This window comes from Apodemus sylvaticus, chromosome 6 (assembly GCF_947179515.1).
Source record: "Apodemus sylvaticus chromosome 6, mApoSyl1.1, whole genome shotgun sequence".
Lineage (NCBI taxonomy): Eukaryota > Metazoa > Chordata > Mammalia > Rodentia > Muridae > Apodemus > Apodemus sylvaticus.
This window is the reverse complement of record NC_067477.1, coordinates 125,554,821-125,561,536: the sequence shown is the minus strand read 5'-3', so window position 1 is coordinate 125,561,536 and position 6,716 is coordinate 125,554,821.

Below are 6,716 nucleotides of genomic sequence, written 5' to 3'. Positions count from 1 at the left end.
TGGAGCTCTTGTAGTAAAAGGAGAGAAGCAGTTTTCACCAGTCCTCTCACTTCCCTCCATGTGCATGCCATGGCATTTGTGCATGCATACACACATGCATACATGTTATTCAGTGTTTTCAAAAATTACATTCTAGATTACTATGTGGCATACTGAGACTAAAGATAAATATGCCCCCTTTACTCTAGAGCCAAGCATTAGTAAGGAAAACAGCCACCTAAACAGATAAGATACTGTGTGGGAGCCAGCAAAATGGCTCAGTGGGTACAGGTACCTGTTGCCAAGCCTTGCCAACTGACATTTACCTCCTATGGCTTTCAAGGTAGATGGAAAGAACTGACTCTTGTAGGTTGTCTTCTACTTCTCTGTGCCCCATGACACATGCACACACTTACACACTTACACACACACACACACACACACAATTTTTTTCAGTGTGGTAAATGTAATAGAAATGCATCACTGAACTCAGAAGAACTTGATTAATTTCCTTAAACAGAATGAAAGAATACTCCATAAATTTCTATTTGAGCAACAGATCAGAGAGTCAGCTGATTTCTAGGCTAAAAAGTGCATTATAAGCAAGTAAAACACCACTGAAAAGGCATATGGAACTTGTGTTGTGGGGCATTCACCAGAGAAGACTGGATGGACATGGATTTTAGCCACCAGCATGTCTTTATTAGCCACTCAGCAACTACAATGGATGTTCAGGACCCCAGTGTATCCACAAGCCTTTTTCAGAGTGACCTCTTAAGCACAAAAACCATGTTCTGGGTTGACATAAATTAACAAGAATGGTTAACCAGAAGCAGAAGCCAAAAAGTGAGGCTAGTCCATTTTGAGGCTCCCAGAACTATGGACTTTGATGGATTGGGCCATTGTTTTACCTGTGGCAGGTGGTGCTGACTATGTGCTGAGATTTACAGTCTGAAAGGCACTTCCATCATGGAGTCAGCTGTGCTAAAGTCTGGAGCCCTGTAACCATTTGCAAGTGCACTTTTGCTCAGCTGTGGGAGATGGTGCTGAGAGGGTGAGAAGCAGGGAAAGCTTAGGGGTAGGAGTTCAATTCTATTCCATAAGGTCTTCCTAGCAAGTAGTAAACTCATAGGACATTGCAGTGATGCCCACAGTCAGGTTAAGGGCATTAATGACATTTGTCACCATTAAAATGAGTCAAATATGTACTCCCTCCTTTTGTGTCAGGGCATCAATGTCTCAAGAGCCTAGCCAACAATTCTGGGGCATTTGGTGAATATGTCTATGATTTAGTAACCCAGTTTACCACAGAGTTAAGTATGTCTGGTGGTAGTATTGATAGTTTTGAGCTTATTTTATGCTTAATCATGCATTATGTATAAATCTATATTCATGGTGAGACCATTAAGATACAAAGCAAAAGAAAACTGGTGTTGAAATACCAGTTAATATGTCTACCAATGTGCCTTCTGTATCTGTATCTCCACACGATCTACAAATATCACACATGTAAGTAATCTGGAAACACCCTCATGGTGAAATACCTACAGATACTGCATAGAGCATGGCATGTGCTTGGAATGTAGTTTATCCTCTGTGAAAAGAAGGTTACAAAGAAAGCTAAGCTGAATGCTTTTCACAATTGAGCCCAGGATGCTACTGATGGAAGCTCTTCTTGGCCCATGTTGCTGCTTAGGGAGCTTGGTCACCTCCACCCTGTGCTGTGGACGTTTGAAATAAACAGTGGATAGACCAGGTGACTAGAGACTAGGGACACATATCTATAGGTATTTGGCTCCTGTTTTATGAGCATTTTACCAGATAAGTAGATTCTTTTCTTTTGTCTTCCATTGGTCATGTGGATCCTGTTCCTCTCAGCACTTCACAGCCAGAACTGCTTGCTCATGCAAAGCCCCACTTTCTCCTGCTTTCCTTAGAACATGGATTCACAGGTTCCTGAACCAATGTTTCCTGAGTTATGACATATAGGATCTCAAAGAATTCCTTTTAATTTTACAGGTTCTGGATGACTTGATTAGCATTAGAGAAAGGGAGAGGGGGGTGGGAGAGAGAGAGGGAGAGAGAGAGAGAGAGAGAGAGAGAGAGAGAGAGAGAGAGAGAGAGAGAGAGAGAGAGAGAGACTTCCTAAAGGGAAAACACTGAAAAGCAACAGTGAAAACTCAGGTTACTTTGAGGTCCTAAGTCAAACTGTTAAAAAAAAATGGGTTGGCAAAAGTGTTGGGACAAAGAAATGTCCCATATAAAGACCTCATTAAAAAAAATCAAGAATCTTAGAGTGCCACATGCTCAAAGGACACACAGTGTCTGTGCTGACACAGAGATAAAATTGGTCTTGCTACACTCAATATCTGAGGCAAGAAGAGCAGTCACTCCTAACTGCTGGAGATAAATACACTTCCAAAGAACACATGCACCACAAGAGAGTCCTTCTACATCAGTGGTTCTGATTCCATAGGTTGGGTGTCAAAGGACCATTTTACAGGGATCACCTAAGATGATCAAAAAACAGAGTTTATTTACATTATTATTCATAACAGTAGCAAGATTACAGTTATGAAGTAGCTATGAAAATAATTTTATGGTTGGGGGTCACCACAGCATGAGGAACTATTAAAGGGTTGTAGCATTAGGAAAGTTGAGAACCACTGTTCTTCATGAATTGCATGTGTGTTGTATGCCTCAGTACATACACACATTCTACAGGTTTATCTTTGTGTGCTCTAAAATGGCAACCTTATAGCCCACAGGTTATCTGCCTAGTGACAGCCCTTCAACCAATATACTGATGCAAACTTGTGCTTCAGATCCATGAAGTTTGAGTCCAAATAGCCTACACAAATTTCTCTTTTTAAAAATATATATACTCTCACTAGGTACTATACCACCCTGAACTTTAGATTACTGGTGGTGCCAACAGCCAGGGGTCTGCCTGCACTCAGGAACTGAGCACATAGGCGGGTTTGTCTACCAGCCTGCCTGGCCAGGGGCCGTGTCCTGCCTAGGGAGCTGTGGAAGGGGAGAAGCCCCTCCGCCATATTTGCTGACTGCCGGGGACAGAAAAGGATCACTAGGTACTGTGTCACCCTGAGCTTTAGATTTCTGGTGGTGCAAACTGCCAGGGGTCTGCCTGCACTCGGGAACTAAGCACATAGGCGGTTCATCTGCAAGCCAATCCATCACAGGACCTGTGTCCTATGTGAGAATCAACAGAGGGAGTGACCCCCACCACAACATCTTTGCTCCATAATAGAGCAGACAGAGAACACCTGGTTAACCTTGACAATCTAAGTATAACATTGCTTGAGGCAAGACAGAGAAGGGCTCCAAAGGCACAAAACAGGAAGGGAGCATATCAGTAATCTGTGCCAGAAGAAACCCAGTCATCCAGTGTTGCAGAGATAACCTTAAAGATCCACAGTAGGTTGAAGCACCAGCCAGTGACAATAAGACCATCTAACACCTGGGAGAACTAGATGGCTAAAGGCAAACGTAGGAACGTTACTAACAGAAACCAAGGCACTATGACAGCATCTGAACCCAATTCTCCAACATTAGCAACCCCAACACACCAGAAAAACAAGATTTGGATTTAAAATCACTGGTCATGATGCTGGTACAGGAACACATGAAGGACATACTTAAAGAAATTCAGGAGAAAATGGATCAAAAATTAGAAGCCCTTACAAGGGAAACACAAAAATCATTGAAAGAAATTCAGGAGAATACAAAAGCCAATAAGGAGGAAATGCAAAAATCACTTAAAGAAATACAGGAGAACCTTGATCAACAGGCAGAAGTCATGAAAGAGGAAACATGAAAATTTCTTAAAGTATTGGAGGAAAACACAGACAAGCAAATGACGGAACAGAGCAAAAACTTCCAGGATCTGAAAACAGAAGTAGAAACAACTAAGAAAGCACAAAGGGAGACAACTTTGGAGATAGAAAACCTTGGGAAGAAATCAGGGTCCATAGACGCAAATATCAACAACAGAATACAAGAGATAGAAGAAAGAATCTCAGATGCCGAAGATACCATAGAAACCATGGACTCAACAGTTAAAGAAAATGCAAAATGCAAAACGTTTGTAACCCAAAACATCCAGGAAATCCAGGACACAATGAGAAAGCCAAATCTAAGGATTATAGGCCTTGATGAAAGTGAAGATTTACAACTTAAAGGGCCAGCAAATATCTTCAACAAAATTATGGAAGAAAACTTCCCTAACCTAAAGAGAGAGATGCCTAATGAATATACAAGAAGCCTACAGAACTCCAAACAGACTGGACCAGAACAGAAATACCTCCAGTCACATAATAATCAAAACCCCAAATGTACTAAATAAAGAATACTTAGGGCAGTAAGAGAAAAAGGGCAAGTAACATATAAAGGAAGACCTATCAGAATTACACTAGATTTCTCACCAGAGACCATGAAAGCTAGAAGAACCTGGGAGGAGCTCATGCAGACTCTAAGAGAACACAAATGCCAGCCGAGACTACTATACCCAGCGAAACTCTCAATTACTATAGATGGAGAAACCAAGATACTCCATGACAAAACCAAATTTACACAATATCTTTCTACAAACCCAGCCCTACAAAGGATAATAGGGGGGAAACACCATTACAATGAAGGAAACTACACCCTGGAAAAAGCAGGATATTAAGCTTCTTTCATCAAACCCAAAGAAGATAAACACACAAGTATAAAATTAAAATCAAAAATGATAGGAAGCAATAACCACTACTCCTTGATATCTCTTAACATCAATGGACTCAATTCCCCAACAAAAAGACATAGACTAACAGGCTGGTTACGTAAACAGGACCCTACATTTTGCTGCATACAGGAAGCACACTTCAGTGTCAAAGACAAAAACTACCTTAGAGTAAAAGGCTGGAAGACAATTCTACAAGCAAATGGTCCCAGGAAACAAGCCGGAGTTGACATTCTAATTTCAGATAAAATTGACTTTCAACCTAATGTCATCAAAAGAGACATGGAAGGTCACTACTTGCTGGTCAAAGGAAAAATCCAACAAGAAGAACTCTCAATCCTGAACATCTATGCCCCAAATACAAGGGCACCCTTATTCATAAAAGAAACTTTACTAAAGCTCAAAGTACACATTGCACCTAACACAATAATAGTGGGTGACGTCAACACTCCACTCTCACCAATGGACCGATCAGGAAAACAGAAACTAAACAGGGAGACAGTGAAACTAATTGAAGCTTTGAACCAATTGGAGTTAACAAATATATACAGAACTTTTCATCCCAAAGCAAAAGAATATACCCTTTTCTCAGTACAACATGGTACCTTCTCCAAAATAGACCATATAGTTGGTTACAAGACAGACCTCAAAAAATATAAGAAGATTGAAATAATTCCATGCTTCCTATCAGATCGCTATGGAGTAAAAGTGGTCTTTAATAACAGTAAAAACAACAGAAAGCCCACATACACATGGAAACTGAACAATACTCTACTCAATGATACCTTGGTCAAGGAAGAAATAAAGAAAGAAATCAAAGATTTCTTAGAATTTAATGAAAATGAAGGCACAACATACATAAATCTATGGGACACAATGAAAGCAGTGCTAAGAGGAAAACTCATAGCTTTGAGTGCCTCCAAAAAGAAATTCGAGAGAGCATACACTAGAAGATTAACGGAACAACTGAAAACCCTGGAACAAGAAGAAGCTAATTCACCCAAGAGGAGAAGAAGACAGGAAATCATCAAACTCAGGGCTGAAATCAATCAAGTAGAAACCAAGAGAACCAGACAAAGAATCAACAAAACCAAAAGCTGGTTCTTTGAACAAATCAACAAGATAGATAAACCCTTAGCCAGACTAACCAAAGGGCACAGAGAAAGTATCCAAATTAACAAAATTAGAAATGAAAATGGAGATATTACAACAGAAACCGAGGAAATTCAAAAAAATCATCAGATCCTACTACAAAAACCTGTACTCAACACAACTGGAGAATCTGGAGGAAATGGACATTTTCTTAGACAGATACCAATTACCAAAATTAAACCAGGATCAAATAGACCATCTAAACAGACCCATAACCCCTAAAGAAAAAGAAGGGGTCATAGATAGGCTTCCAACCAAAAAAGCACAGGACCAGATGGTTTCAGTGAAGAATTCTATCAGACCTTCAAAGAAGACTTAACACCAATACTCTTCAAACTTTTCCACCAAATAGAAACAGAAGGAACACTACCCAACTCCTTCTTCGAAGCCACTATTACGCTGATACCAAAACCACACAAAGATCCAACTAAAAAGAGAATTTCAGGCCAATTTCCCTTATGAATATCGATGCAAAAATACTAAATAAAATTCTTGCCCACCGAATCCAAGAACACATCAAAACGATCATCCACCATGATCAAGTAGGCTTCATCCCAGGGATGCAGGGATGGTTCAATATAAGGAAATCCATAAATGCTATCCACTACATAAACAAACTCAAAGAAAAAAACCACATGATCATTTCATTGGATGTTGAAAAAGCATTTGACAAAATTCAGCATCCTTTCATGCTAAAAGTCTTGGAAAGAACAGGAATTCAAGGCCCATATCTAAACATAAAAGCAATATACAGAAAACCGGTAGCCAACATCAAACTAAATGGAGAGAAACTTGAAGCAATCCCACTAAAATCAGGGACTAGACAAGGCTGCCCCCTCTCTCC